Raw genomic sequence first — 209 nt, 5'->3', positions numbered from 1 at the left:
AAGAAAATAAAAGTAAAGTGAATAAGAAACGAAAAAAGAAAAAATAGGAAAGAAAGAAAAACTAAACAAAATATATAAAAAAGAAAAAAAAGAAAAAAGAGATCAAGGCAAAAATAAAATATATATATATAATCGAACATATCACATTACTGCTACATAAAATCCCACAATATTTCAGGCCAGTCCATTCCCTCTCATCAGATCGAGTC

Source organism: Penaeus monodon, chromosome 27 (assembly GCF_015228065.2).
Source record: "Penaeus monodon isolate SGIC_2016 chromosome 27, NSTDA_Pmon_1, whole genome shotgun sequence".
Classification (NCBI taxonomy): domain Eukaryota; kingdom Metazoa; phylum Arthropoda; class Malacostraca; order Decapoda; family Penaeidae; genus Penaeus; species Penaeus monodon.
Note: the sequence above shows the minus strand (reverse complement) of the source record.